Raw genomic sequence first — 14,150 nt, forward strand, 5'->3', positions numbered from 1 at the left:
GTACCAATTTTGGAAACCTGTTGGTCTGTTGACTTGAGTTTCACCTTCATTTTTGTATTCTCTATTACGTGAACTTGGACAGGTGAATTAACCTCTTTAAGCCTCAGTTTCTTCACTTTTAAAATAATATCATAAACAGCAACCTCATAAGGTTGGCATGAAGATAAAATGAAACAAATGTGTAAAGTGCCTGACAGAGGTATGAGCTTATAAATGACAGCAATGGGCAGAATTGGTAGTAGTCACAGTACAAAAGCCTTCCTTACTGAGCTCACGATCTTTAATGACAAGCCTCTAATTTATCTTGCCTAAATGATTATTTCAACATGTGGATCTGGTTATGTTGCTGTGTTGCTCCCTTCCATTGATTCCTATGGACTAGCTGATCATATAAAACTCCTTTGCATGATCAATGAGGTTCTTTGTGACCTGTTCCATCTTTTCTCTAAACTCTGCACCCTGTACCATCACCACTACATTTTTCATTTAGACAGTAAAATCTTATTTGTGCTCCTCTGAACAACTAATGGTCTGTCATGCCTCAATGTCTGTATATGCTAGTCTTCTATATAAAAATACAACTGCCATCTCTCCTCACCTCTTATATCTTAACTAAAAGCTCTTTCCTCTGAGAAGCTGTCACTGAATCTATCTAAAGCCCCCATGAACTCTATACACTTTTCTGCTCTAGCAAGATACCATTATATTGTGGCTGTATTTTTACCATTCTCCCTGACTTTACCATACCATCCTTGAGGTCATCATATTCACATTTGCCCCCTGCCCAAACTCATACCTAGTACCTACTGAAAGCTGAACAAAAGAATGAAGAAATGATGGCCACCATCTCATGTAGAATTAAATCCATATTTAATAATATGTTAATGAGGAAAATCTCCACCCACAAGTTCAAGCATGAACAAAATGCAACTTTATTTTGCTACCACTTGTGATGGTTAATACTAAATGTCAACTTGATTGGATTGAAGCATACAAAGTATTAACCCTGGGTGTGCCCATGAGGGGTGTTGCCAAAAGATATTAACATTTGAGTCAGTGGACTGGGGAAGGTACATCCACCCTTAGTCTAGTGGGCACAATCTAATCAGCTTCCAGCAAATATAAAGCAGGCAGAAAAATGTGAAAAAGAGAGACGGGCCCAACCTCCCAGCCTACATCTTTCTCCTGTACTGGATGCTTTCTGACCTAGAACATCAGAATCCAAGTTCTTCAGTTCTGGGACTTGGACTGGCTTTCCTTGCTCCTCAGCTTGCAGACAGCCTATTGTGGGACCTTGTGATTGTGTAAGTTAATACTTAATAAACTCATATATATATATATATATATAAAACTTATACATACACATATATCTATATATCTGTATCTGTATGTTGACATAATATCCTATCCTATTAGTTCTGTCCCTCTAAGAGAACACTGACTAATCACACTCATCTTAACTTTCATTCTGTGCACCCATTCTATTGCTGGAGGAGATTATATCTTAATTTAATTCTGTTTTCTCAATTATTTCAGAATTTATTTCTCCACCCTTCTCCCTGGTTGTGTCTAAGCAGTATCCCAGATGACAGAATGCATCAAGGCGTAGGGAAGGAGGCGGACAAACACTTGACCTTCAGTCTTCACCTGCCCCCTTTGGCATCAACTGAGACACTGTCACGCCCATTTGGTTTACAGTTTTTGGGCCGTACAAGACACAGCTACATTCTTCTTGCCCTGTTCATGATCTACTTAGGTTGGGCTCTCTCTCAGAGACTTCCAAACTGTTCTCAGTCGGCATCCAGAATATATTTAGTCGTTCTGCATGCCCTATTGGGGTCTTTTTACTTAAATATCACCCGTGATCCCCTCTGCTCCACTACTGTCACCTTATGCAGGGTAGAGGGAAACATCGACCACTCCTGGCTTCACTGAGATTATAAATCATAGTCACTTTCTGCTCTCTGATCCCCCAAATACACATTGGATTTGTATAATATGCTCCTTTCTTTTCCAGACTGAGCCTGAAGGAGGGCATGGAGAAGGTCCTTCCTCAGGAACACACATCAGTATTTACTGCTATAATACAATCACTGCTTCCCATCCAGAGCACATCTTTCCCACAGAGGAAGAAGAGTTTCCTAATCTATAGTAGTAAAGGCTAGCTCTGACTGATCCCCTACCCTTCCAAATCCATCATATTTGTCTTTAACTTGATTATCTGAGACATTGGGACTCCTGAAACTCCAGAACATGAGTTCTTATAACTTAAAATGAGTTCTTGAGACTGAACAGCCAAGAATCTGATTCTTCATCAATTTAACAAATACTCATTGAATTCCACTATAGACTATCTGCTACAGATTCACAGGACACCTGCCAATAAGTTGTCTTCTTGAAGAGCTTACATCCTGATGGAATCTTATTTTCCTGAGTGTTTCTATAGTGGCCCTTCTTTTTTTTTTTTTTTTTAAATATGGAATGCTTCACGAATTTGTGTGTCACATCCTTGCACAGGGGCCATGCTAATCTTCTCTGTATCGTTCCAATTTTAGTATATGTGCTGCCGAAGTGAGCACAGTGGCCCTTCTTTAAAGCAGTAGGCATACACAATCCTAGCTAATTGTGCCACAGAAGGACGGTTCCTAGGCTAATTGAAAAGGAGAGAGGGGCTGGGCATGGTGGCTTACAACTGCAATCTTGACACTTTGGGAGGCTGAGGCAGGAGGATCGCTTGAGTTCAGGAGTTCGAGAGCAGTCTGGGCAACAGAGTGAGACCTCATCTCTACTAAAAATAAGAAAAATTAGTTGGGCATGGTGGCATGCACCTGTAGTTTCAGTTACTCAGGAGGCTGAGGCAGGAGCCTCGCTTGAGCTCAGAAGAGTGAGGCTGCGATGAATCATGATCGTGCCACTGTACTTCAGCCTGATTGACAGAGCAAAACCCTGTCTCAAAAAAAGGAAAAGAAAGAAAATAAAGAAAAAGAGGCATATATCAGTTAATTTACTAAAAGTTCTCTCACTATGGCATGAAAACCTTCCATGAGATGTCCCACTCCTAAACTACCTCCTGATACTTCCCAACAAATGATCTAAGCTCCAGCCACACACACTGCTGACAACAGCCACAATGGGCTGTGCTCTCCTACCGCTTCATTCATTGATCCTTTCCTCTCCAAGAAACTTTTTAAGCTTCTTCAATTGGACCTCCCCTTATCAAGACTTCCCTGCCCCACTAAGACTGAGTTAGGGGTCTTCTGTTGGTGCTTTGCTGTCATAGCACTTTGTATTCATTCCTTCTATAGTGTTTGTCTCACAGAATTTGCTATGTGTCTGATATTACGACCTCACCATTAACCTCCTTGAAAACGAGGATTGGTTTTCCTTTATCTCTGTATCCCCATACTTAGCCTAGAGCCTAACATATCAGATAGATATTCAAAGAATATTTGTTAAATGATATGGAACTTTTGAAATATATATATTTTCCAAATTAAAAATTATTTAGCATAGGTTAAAATTAGAAAAAAAATATTGGAATGATTTTAGAAATAAAGTCAAATAGAGGTAGAGAAGAGAAGGTGTCTGTTAATGAGGCTGGGCATGGTGGTTCATGCCTGTAATCCCAGCACTTTGGGAGGCCAAAGTGGGAGGATCATTTGAGGCCCGGAGTTCGAGACTACCCTAGCCAATATGGTGAAATCCCATCTCTACTAAAAATACAAAAATTAGTTGCGCATGATGGCATATGTCTGTAATCCCCTCTACTCAGAAGACTGAGAAACAAAGATCGCTTGAACTCAGGAGGTGGAGCTTGCAGTGAACCGAGATCGCCCCACTGCACTCCAGCCTGGGCGACAGAGCAAGACTCCATCTCAGAAAAAAAAAAGAAGGTGTCTAATGAAAATAAAACTGTGAGAAAATTAAATTTCTTTACTTCTAGGCCTTAGGAACCACCTGTAGACTCATAATATATTCCTAGGTCATATTATTTGTTAGTGCCTTGAGTTTAACCTGTGGTAATTATTTGCTAAGGAAACAATTATCTTATATTTAATTTTTTGAAAAGGGGCATTTCCTTTGTTAAAGATAAATCTCTCAATTATTCTGAATGTTGGATCACAATATCCTTGGAATTCAGTAGGCTTGGTTATATAATAACGAGCAGCTTTTGGACTGTGCGTTTAGCATATAGCAAAGGTACTAACGCTGAATAATTTGTTTTAGATTTGAAACAGCAGAGATGTGCAGATTGCATAAAGAAAAGTATGAAAACTTAACTGATAGGTAATAAAACTTCTTGGTAGCATGATCACTACGGTCCACTTTCACAATTGTGAATGCATGAGAATAAAATAAATTAATGAAAGAAAAAGATCATTTGTGAGACAGAGCAACTTAAATAGAAATAAAAATTTCTAATATTTTTTACAAAAGAGCTAAAAGTTAGCATGCTAAGGAATCTAGCATTCCAATCTCTGACCATTTCACAATCTAGCATCTTCAAAGCATCTTCAAACTCCTTATTATCTGGTGTCGTGAAATGTTACCCTGATTCTTCATGGGAAAAATCCTAACCTCCATCACTAATATGACTGCATCTTGGGTACAATCTATGTAACTGTATACCTACAACCATCCAATCTTCAACAAGGTCAACAATAACAAGCAATGCAGAACGATTCCCTGTTCAATAAATGGTGCTGGAATAACTGGCTAGCCATATTCAAAAGATTGAAACCGGACTCCTTCTCTATACCATATACAAAAGCCAACTTAAGATGGACTAAAGACTTAAACATAAAACCTAAAACTATAAAATCCCTAGAAGGAAACCTAGGAAATATTCCAGACATAGATCTTGGAAAAAATTTCATGACGGAAACTCTAAAAGCAATTGCAACAGAAATAAAAATTGACAAGTGGGGCCTAATTAAACTGGAGCTTGTGCAGAGGAAAAGAAACAATCAACAGAGTAAACAGACAACCTACAAAATGGGAGAAAATATTTGCAAACTATGCACCTAACAAAGATCTGATATCCAGAATCTACAAGGAGCTTAAACAAATCAATAAGCAAAAAACACAACCCCATTAAAAAATGAGCAAAGGTCATAAACAGACACTTTTCAAAAGAAGACAAATCAAGCATATAAAAACATGCTCATCATTACTAATTATTAGAAAAGTGGAACCCAAAACCCCAGTGAGATACCATCTCACACCTGTCAGAATGGTGATTATAAAAAAAGACAAAAAATAATAGATGTTGGTGAGGTTGCAGAGAAAAGGAGACATTTATACACTGCTGATGGGAATGTAAATTAGTTCAGCCACTGTGGAAAGCTGCTTGGAGATTTCTCAAAGAACTTAAAGCAGAACTACCCTTCAACCCAGCAATCCCATTACTGGGTATATAGCCAAAAGAAAACCTATCATTCTACCAAAAAGATGCATGCATGTGGATGTTCATCACAGCACTTTTCACAGTAACAAACATGTGATTAACCTAGATGCCCATCAGTAATGGACTGGATAAAGAAAATGTGGTACATATACATCATAGAATAGTATGCAGCCATAAAATAATGAAATTATGTCCTTTGCAGCAACATGGGTGGAGCTGGAGGCCATTATTCTAAGCAAATTAGTGCAGAGACAGAAAACCAAATACTGCACATTCTCACTGGTAAGTGGAAGCTAAACATTGAGTACACGCGTATGCAAAGAGGAGAACAATAGACACCAAGGCCTACTTGAGGGTGGAGAGTAGGAGGAGGGTGAGGATTGGAAAACTCCTTATTAGGTACTATGCTCGCTACCTGGGTGACAAAACCATTTGTACACAAAATCCCAGCAACATACAATTTACCCATGTGACAAACCAGCACATGTACCCCTGAACCTAAAATAGAAGTTGGAAGAAAAAAAATATATATGTATATTGAATAAATGGATTTATAAATAAATGAAATGTCAAGATGCAAGAATTTTCAAGGTCAGAAGACTTTTTAAAAAATGTAAGATTCTAATTCCAAATCAATGGGGAAGGTTTAAGTCAATTCAAATCTTTTATAATGCTCTGTCATTGAGTATCTCAAAAGCGATGAGAAGAGTTTGCAATCAGTGATGTTATTGAAGTTGCTATTTAAATAGTCAATAATCATTGCACCAAAGGTTAGATACCCTTGCTCTAGAACTGCCAGTGAAGCTTCTAGATTGTAAACCCCAGAGGATTTGGGAACTCAGTGTATTCTATTTGAAAATATACTATTTCATATACCCAGGGAAATTAACCTATATCACAACCTACTAGAGATAAAAGTAACCTTGAGTTTGCAGTTACATCTGCATCTTCCTGCCACAGTTAAAGCTTCAGTCATTCAACAAGTACTTACTGAGTACCCACTCTATGCTCATCTCAGTGCAGGAATCAAGAATGCCACGGTGAGCAAGACAGACTCCACCCCTCACTGAGCTGTGAGGGTATCACTCCACACATCTGCCCCTCCCTTCCTCAACCCCCTGCATTCTCTGGATTTTTACCTAATTAGGCTGGCACTACTCCCTGGCTGGAGGAAGAAGAGTGCTGGGGGCTTGCTGGAATGCTAGAGATGCCTGGCTGCACCACGAAAGAGAAGTGATCTGCCGTTTGTGCTCTCTTCAGACCCCTTTGCTGCTGAGGAATTGCTTGTGCATAAAGGGAAATCAATAAAGCAGTAGTTAAAGCAGAACTACTATTCCCCCGAGTCCCACAAACAGTGGAAGGAACCCAAGAAGAGGTTCTAAATGTTTCAAGTCTAAGTGTTTCATCTACTGAGAAGTAAAATAGAAGAGCACTCAAGCGAAAGAACCTGTCTGGTATAGTAGGAGAATCGGAACTAGGCTTCTGCCTCCTTGGCCCATCTTACTGCCTCTCCAACAGAAGAGCTCTCTTAAGCCAAATCCACCATGGCTAATCCATGGGGACTCCAGCTGAAAATTCTGTCCTGCTAAGCAATGTGCCAGTGTGCAGTATGGCTACTCTCAAACTCAGACGCAAGGAGGTATGAGCACACAGATGCTGGAATGTTAGGAGACACATCAAGCTCAAGAGTTCCGTGACGCTTGATAAAATCATTGTACACCAAGTAGCAGCTTCTCCAGTCCTTCTGGAATCTCAGCCTGGTTCAGCCCACCTGCCTCTACTCCTGCCTCCACCATGTCCATCAGGGTGGCCCAGAGGTCCTACAAGGTGTCCACCTCTGGCCTCCAGGCCTTCAACAGCCGCTCCTACACGAGTGAGGCCCGGTGCCCACATCAGCTCCTCGAGCTTCTCTTGAGTGGGCAGCAGCAGCTTCTGGGGTGGCTTTGGTGAAGGTCATGGTAGAGCCAGCGGCATGAGAGGCATCACTGCCATCACAGTCAACCAGAGCCTGCTGAGCCCCCTTAACCTAGAGGTGGACCCCAACATCCAGTCTGTGTGCACCTGGGAGAAGGAGCAGATCAAGACACTCAACAAGTTTGCCTCCTTCATAGATAAGGTAAGGTTCCTGGAGCTGCAGAACAAGATGCTGGAGACCAAGTGGAGCCTCCTGCAGCAGAAGATGGCTCAGAGCAACACAACAACCTGTTCGAGAGCTACATCAACAACCTGAGGCAGCAACTGGAGACTCTGGGCCAGGGGAAGCTGAAGCTAGAGGTGGAGAGTGGCAGAATGCAGGGGCTGATGGAGGACTTCAAGAAAAAGTATGAGGATGAGATCAATAAGCATACAGAGATGGAGGACGAATTTTTCCTCATCAAGAAGGATGTGGATGAAGCTTACATGAACAAGGTAGAGCTGGAGTCTCGCCTGGAAGGGCCAACTGATGAGATCAGCTTCCTCAGGCAGCTGTATGAAGAGGAGATCCGGGAGCTGCAGTCCCAGATCCCAGACATGTCTGTGGTGTTTTCCATGGACAACAGCCACTCCCCCGACATGGACAGCACCATCGCTGAGGTCAGGGCACAGTATGAGGAGATCACCAACCACAGCCCGGCCGAGGCTGAGAGCATGTACCAGATCAAGTATAGGAGCTACAGATGCAGGCTGGGAAACACGAGAATGACCTGCAGGGTACAAAGACTGAGATCTCTGAGATGAACCGGAACATCAGCTGGCTCCAGGCTGAGACAGGGCCTGAAAGGCCAGAGGGGCTTCCCTGGAGGCCGCCATCACAGATGCTTGGCAGCGTGGGGAGCTGGCCATTAAGGATGCCAATGCCAAGCTGTCTGAGCTGGAGGCCGCCCTGCAGCAGGCCAAGCGGGACATGGCACGGCAGCTGCGTGAGTACCAGGAGCTGATGAACGTCAAACTGGCCCTGGACATTGAGATCGCCGCCTATAGGAAGCTGCTGGAGGGCAAGGAGAGCTGGCTGGAGTCTAGGATGCAGAACATGAGTATCCACATGAAGACCACCAGCAGCTATGCAGGTGGTCTGAGCTCGACCTATGGGGGCCTCACAAGCTCCTGCCTCAGCTACGGCCCTGACTCCAGCTTTCGCTCTGGCATGGGTTCCAGCTCTTTCAGCCGTACCGGCTCTACCAGGGCCATGGTTGTGAAGAAGATAAGACCCGCAATGGGAAGCTGGAGTCCGAGTCCTCTGCTGTCCTGACCAAGTGAACAGCTACAGCAGCCCCTCCCAGCCTGCCCCAGAGCCGAGGAAGGAGGCCCCTGTGCAGGGGAATACAGGGAACAGGAGACCCCCTGAGGCTCAGCCCTAGCCCTCAGCCCACCTGCAGAGGAGTTTACTCCCTGGGAACCCCCCCTTGCCCATGCCTCCAGCTACAAAACAATTCAATTGCTTTTTCTTGGTCCAAAATAAAACCTCAGCTAGCTCTGAAAAAAAAAATTCATTGTTCAATGTATGACAAAATTTCATAAGTCACACTTGTATGTGTGTTTTCTTCCATCAAGCCCTGCCCCTGCCCCTGCCCCAGAAAATTCTCATGGAACTGAAGGCTACATTAAAGTATGGCTTAAAAACCACATTTTGTATAAAAACTAAGATCCAGATACAACCCATGAGTGGAGCAGATAGAACTAAATGCCATACCTGGGTCTGTAGTCAAAGATCCCTTTCTCTGAAAGGCTCTCCCACCTCACCCATGGAATTACTATAATCTCCACCACCGCAACAGCTTTGATGGGTCTTATAGGGGGAAAAAACACATTTTAAGTCTGTGAAGGCACTGAGTTACCTGAGAAAATTACACTTTAGCCTAATACTTTCTCCGGGGTGAATTTTGAACTCATTCAATCATCTCCCATTATCAAGTCAGAGGATGAAACTCACAAGGCTGAATTTTGATAAAAGGCAAAAGATAAAGACAGAAGCAAATGGAGCCTCCTGGCCTGAAGTGGTATAGCACCTTAGGTAAGGGATGTCAAAACAAAGGGAAAAACTCCTAGAAATCAAAAGAGATCCCCAGCTATAAATGTTGCCTATTTCATTATCTTGAGCAAGTCTAAACATCTAGGGCCTACTTTGACCCACTTTCAGTTTGAGTTGAGAAAGAGTAAAATTAGATTTTAAAAAACGTTTAAAGAAACATTAGCGAATAATGTTCTTTAAAGATAAAAAACTACTGATAATCAAAATCAGATGCTGTAATAAACAAGACTTTATAGGCGTGGCCAAGGCTTCGTAGCCAACAGGTAGACAGAGGCCCAGGCAGAGTAAAGAGCAATTTCTGGCCCTCCCAAGTGGTCAGTGTGGGCAGGACAGCAGGAGTACTAGGAAACAGTTGTCTATTTAATATGAATTTCACCACTGCAATACTATAAAATATTTGTTTCTCTGGATTTCAGAAGCAAAATTGTGTACGTAGACCATGGCTTGGCTACTTACAGTATGACATCTGTGTATGTGCATGCATCTGTGCTTTCTCATCTATAGAAATGGAAATAGTATCTACCGTGCAAGACTGTTGTTTGAAAGTACCTAGAATGGTCACTGTTACAAATTGGGTGTTAAATTACAGAGTTTTTCCTCTCTGTCTTCCTCACCAACTTCCTTCTTCTCTTCCTCCTTGCTACCAACTACAGAATCTCGGCCCCACAACAGGTGTCCTGCCTGAAATTCTCCCAGTGGACCTAACTACACCATATGCTTCATAGACTTGTTATGAAAATTCGTCCCATGTCTTTCTGAATTCAAAACACCTTTGAAAATATGTGTATCATTGAGGGCTCAACCAGATTAGCTGGGCGTGGTGGTGTGACCCTGTAGTCCCAGCTACTTGGGAGGCTGAGGCAGGAGAATTGCTTGAACCCGGGAGGCAGAGGATGCAGTGAGCCGAGATTGCGCCACTTCACTCCAGCCTGGCACCTGGCAACAGAGTGAGACTCTGTCTCAAAAAAAAAAAAAAAACCAAATAACAAAAACCCAGTGGCCACTTGCAGAGGCTGGAATCAAAGCCAGCCTCTCAGACAATAGCAGAGCCATGGAGAGGACACAGCTGTTGGTGGAGCTGCTGTGTGAGTCAGGGAAGAAGGGAGAGAAGTTCCAGATTCCTCCTCTCCTCTGGCCCCGCATCTCCCACTACTGCCTCCAGAAGTCTGGGAAGCACAGACTGCAGGGCCAAGGCAGATCAGGGGAAGTCAAAAGACTCAGTCAGAGGCCAAAGAGTAAGAAATAACCTGTCTCTAACTTACTTCCCAATTATCAGCCAGCACCTTCATTAACAGCTAACATTTTATTGTGTACCTGTGGGTAGCAATCTGAAAGACCCTTTGGGAAAGCAATATTTGATGGTTTGAGTTCAAGGAGACGGAAACCATCAATGAATAAGAAAAAAAAAAATTTAAGTATTTTAACTCTAGCACATTCATACCAGATTTTCATAGAAAGGTAGACTTTGTAGTGTATGGCACTCAAATTCCTTCCCAAGTTAAATTAGAATAAATTCCATGTAATTCTAATCAAATATAATATAATATGGCAGAGAAGTAGGATGGAGAAGCATTTGACAAATTGATTATAAAATCTATATAAAGAAATACACAAAATTTGCCAAATGCGCTTTGAAGAAAAATGTTATAAAAATACATATTGAAATATATTTAACATATATGCTTGAGTAGACATGTATATTAAAATACATTTAATAATATATTTATTAAAATAAAGTTATTAGTCCAGTAATAAGCGATGAGATCAAAAGAACAGAAGAGAGTTCAGAACCAAACCCAAGCATAAAGGGAAGCTTAGACTAAAATAGTACTATCATTTCAAATGAATGACATTTTTTTTTTTTTTGAGAAGGAGTCTTGCTTCATCGCCAGGTGCCAGGCTGGAGTGCAGTCGTGCAATCTTAGCTCACTGCAACCTCCGCCTCCCCAGCCCAAGCCATTCTCCTCCCAGGTGTAATCGATTCTTCTGCCTCAGCCTCCCGAGTAGCTGGGACTACAAGCACTCACCACCACACCCAGCTAATTTTTGTATTTTTAGCAGAGACAGGGTTTTGCCATGTTGGTCAGGATGGTCTCAATCTCTTGACCTCATCATGATCCACCCGCCTTGGCCTCCCAAAGTGTTGGGATTACAGGCATGAGCCGCCGCGCCTGGCCTGAGAATTTTTTAAATGGTGTTTTTTGTTATCATTTCTCTATTTTGAAAAATTAAGTTTACTGCCTACCCCACAGTAAATAAAAGCAGATTTTTTTTTTTTTTTTTTGAGACGGAGTTTCACTCTTGTTACCCAGGCTGGAGTGCAATGGCGCGATCTCACCACAACCTCCGCCTCCTGGGTTCAGGCAATTCTCCTGCCTCAGTCTCCTGAGTAGCTGGGATTACAGGCACACGCCACCATGTCCAGCTAATTTTTTGTATCTTTAGTAGAGATGGGGTTTCACCATTTTGACCAGGATGGTCTGAATCTCTTGACCTCGTAATCCACCCGCCTTGGCCTCCCAAAGTGCTGGGATTACAGGCTTGAGCCACCGCACCCGGCCAAAAGTAGATTTTTAATACATCCTGAAGCTAAAACACCACGATAACTTTATATTAGAAACAGAGAAAAGTATATTCAACAATTATGAGGTGAGGTAAGCCTAAGTGTGACAAGCTATAAGGGAAATAGTAGATTTGCTTTAAAAAGTTAAACTTTCTGCATGGAAAAAGTTAACAGAATACACAATGGGAGGAAACATTTGTAATAGCTGCAACAGATAAAGAGTTACTTTCATGTCATACATGAACAGGAAAGGAGAGGGCCCACCCCTTGGAATGTCAGGTGACTCCGTAATAAGAATTGGTTACAGCCAGAGCCAGAGGGAGACAATCTCCCGATAGACAGAAAACACCTGTAGCTGGTGATTAGCAGCTTCCTTGATAAGATCTCACTCGTTGGGTGAGCAGGCTCAAGCATGTGCATTAAGAGGCAAAATGGCAAATGTATGACCTTCCTCGGGGATTTTGACTGGTAAAGGAAAATCAACCCTAGACAGCATGCACACAACCTCAGTATGTGACCCTTTGTGTGTGGCCCTTCCCAGGTGTTGGCAGGTCACTGCACATGTGGAGAGCCAACCCCAAAATGCAAACCCTGAAACCAAGCCAATGTATAAAAATCCCAAGCCAAGGTTTCAACGGGCCACTTGGATATCTTAAGCTGTTCCCTTGGCCCTCTTCCAAGTGATTTTGCTTTCTTTTGCTCCTTCTCTAAAACTTTTTAATAAACTCTCACTCCTGCTCTAAAGCTTGCTTCAGTCTCTCCCTCTGCCTTAAATCTACTTCTGTCCCTCAGCTGATTTTTTTCTTCCAAGGAGGCAAGGATCAAGTTTGCTGCAGACTCATACAGATGTACCACTAATAATAAAACCAGTAACAAAAAGACAACAACTTAAGTGAGTAAATTATATTAGGCAATTTACTAGAGAACAATTATAAATGGCAATAAATAAAGCTAAAAATAAAAGTATCTTCTCAAATATTTTTAAATGCAAATTTTAATAAGATATCATTTTTGCCTGCCAGTCTTATAAAAATTTCTACAAATGATGTTATTAGTACATACAGTATAGAGAAAAGATACCCCTACATGACATGGGTGGGAATGTAAATTGGTACGATTATAGTGAGCAATTTGACAATATTCATCAAGTTATAACAAGCCTGATGTGGGGGCTCATACCTGTAATCCTAGGACTTTGGGAGGCCAAGGCAGGAGGATTACATGAGGTTAGGAGTTTGAGACCAGCCTGGCCAACATGGCGAAACCCCATCTCTACTAAAAATACAGAATTTGCCAGGCACGGTGGCACATGCCTGTAATCCCAGATACTTGGGAGGCTGAGGCAGGAGAATCGCTTGAACCCAGGAGACAGAGGTTGCAGTGAGCCGAGATCTCACCATTGCACTTCAGCCTGGGCAACAGAGTGAGACTCCGTTTCAGAAAAGAAAGTTATAATGTATACTTATACCTTGCCCTTTCAATTCTACCTTTTTATCCTAGGGAAATGCACAGACATGTGTGTGAACACTGTAGCTTTTTTTTATTGCAAAGAGCAAAATTTGGGAATAACCTAAATGATCCTTAGCAGAGAAATAATTTACATTGAGCACCAGAATAAAAGTAGATGTGGACCTAATTGGAGAAATAGACAAACAGGAAAAAAAAAAAAGTCTAGGAAATAATTACCATAGGTGCTGTGAAAGAAACAGAGTAAAAATAGTAGGTGTAATCCTTGATTCATCTCTTTCCCATGCACCCAACACCCAGAGGGACTGAAACTATCAAAACATATGTCAAAATTTTCCACTTCTCTCCAATTCCCCTGAAAAACAAACTATGCTTTTCAGTGGCTTCCCTTAGTACTAACAATATAACCCAAATTCCTCACCCCAGTTTACAAAGCCCTACTGAAACCGGTCCCTGTCTCCCTCTCCAGCATAGTCTCTTGCCATCCCCCGTTTCCCAGCCACACAGTTCTTTATTTTATTCCTGCTACATGCCAAGCTTTTTCTTATTTTTGGATCACAGCTCTTGCCCGGTGATTTTCAACAACAGAAATGAATAGGGGTCAGATTTGGTTGTCACTGACTAGGAGACCTACTGTCGTTTAGGCACCTAGGAATGCTAAGTGTATTGCTAAGTGTACTATAGACCCACACAATAATGCACTG

General features: G+C 42.1%; 1 non-coding gene and 1 pseudogene across 1 annotated transcript; one reads left to right on the forward strand and one right to left on the reverse strand.

Annotated features, from left to right (window-relative positions):
• Window positions 1-2,470: 2,470 nt before the first annotated feature.
• Window positions 2,471-2,579, reverse strand: LOC118149307 (U6 spliceosomal RNA). Its single transcript, XR_004736697.1, has one exon. It is a non-coding gene; the product is annotated as a U6 spliceosomal RNA (small nuclear RNA).
• Window positions 2,580-7,201: 4,622 nt separating this feature from the next.
• On the forward strand, window positions 7,202-8,644 carry LOC128930102 (keratin, type II cytoskeletal 8 pseudogene; annotated as a pseudogene).
• The last annotated feature ends 5,506 nt before the right edge of the window (window positions 8,645-14,150 follow it).

Source organism: Callithrix jacchus, chromosome 18 (assembly GCF_049354715.1).
Source record: "Callithrix jacchus isolate 240 chromosome 18, calJac240_pri, whole genome shotgun sequence".
Taxonomy (NCBI): domain Eukaryota; kingdom Metazoa; phylum Chordata; class Mammalia; order Primates; family Cebidae; genus Callithrix; species Callithrix jacchus.